The 1,023-nt window shown below is 57.0% G+C and overlaps 1 pseudogene; it reads right to left on the bottom strand.

Annotated features, from left to right (window-relative positions):
• Positions 1–193: 193 nt before the first annotated feature.
• On the bottom strand, positions 194–1,019 carry LOC109364503 (annotated as a pseudogene).
• Between the last annotated feature and the right edge of the window lie 4 nt (positions 1,020–1,023).

Raw genomic sequence — 1,023 nt, 5'->3', positions numbered from 1 at the left:
GAGTGGAAGGGAATATAGTTAGACATTGGCCACGTAGTTAGAGAAGCCAGGTGAGGCCCTCCTGTCTGTCGTGACAGGGTAAGCCACAGATGGTCATCTGCTCTGAAAACTGCGGCACAAAGTCTGTTCTGCTGTCCAGCACCGTGTCCTGAGATCGTTGGGGGTCCTTGTCTGGGACCAGTGCCCAGCACCTTTAGCAGGGGGTGCACCTTCTGCCACAGTAGCGGTTGGAAATGCAGGAGAGGTCAAAGCCCCCGAGGTGATGGGCACACCCTGACAGCTGAGGATGCTGCCAACAGCAGCGGAGGTGGAGGATCCGACGGCGGTGTTCTGCGGGAAGGAGCTGAGGATGGGTCCGGGCAGGGTCACCACCACGGGAGAGGGCTCAATGACGATGGTGGAGTCCTGGCACTGCCTGACGCAGGGCTCATTGCAGCTGCTGGCCAGAGGGGTCGGGCCGCAGGGCTGGCATGGCACACACGGGTTACAGCAGGACATGTCTTTGGACTGGCAATGTACCTGTTGAGAGAGAGGACCGAGTGGAGAAAATAGAGAGTCAGGAGGAGCCTAGCATCCCACCAAGAGGGAATCACACACATGCAGTCCTGGGAGTTGGAAGCTGTGCAGGGATGATCATCGGCTTCCTGGTCTCTCCCTGCTAGGACCCAGAAAGAAGCACGCGATGCCTATCAAGCTACTTCTCAGACCCTAGCCCAGTAGCCCCCCCAGAAGCAGTGCAGTCCCAGCTACTGTCCAGGACCAACCTTCTCCCCTTCCTTCCAAACTTCCCTTTTCCATGAGCAGCAGCTCCAAGCTTTGTCATGGAACAGAGCTAGTAGATCTGCTCCATCTGCATGGTAGCAGATGAGAGGTCTATAGACCTCAGGCCTCCTATGAAGGGAGAGGGAGACAGGAAGGGGGCTCACGCTCACCTGGATCCCAGGAAGAAAGAGGCAAGAGAAGCGAATGTGAGAGTAAGGACCTGGGCTGTCTTTTATAGTGGACCAACGCTGACCCATATCC

The sequence above is a fragment of the Meleagris gallopavo genome, unplaced genomic scaffold, assembly GCF_000146605.3.
Source record: "Meleagris gallopavo isolate NT-WF06-2002-E0010 breed Aviagen turkey brand Nicholas breeding stock unplaced genomic scaffold, Turkey_5.1 ChrUn_random_7180001863266, whole genome shotgun sequence".
Taxonomy (NCBI): Eukaryota; Metazoa; Chordata; class Aves; order Galliformes; family Phasianidae; genus Meleagris; species Meleagris gallopavo.
The sequence above is the reverse complement of the archived record's forward strand: the minus strand, read 5'-3'. Positions and strand labels throughout refer to the sequence as shown.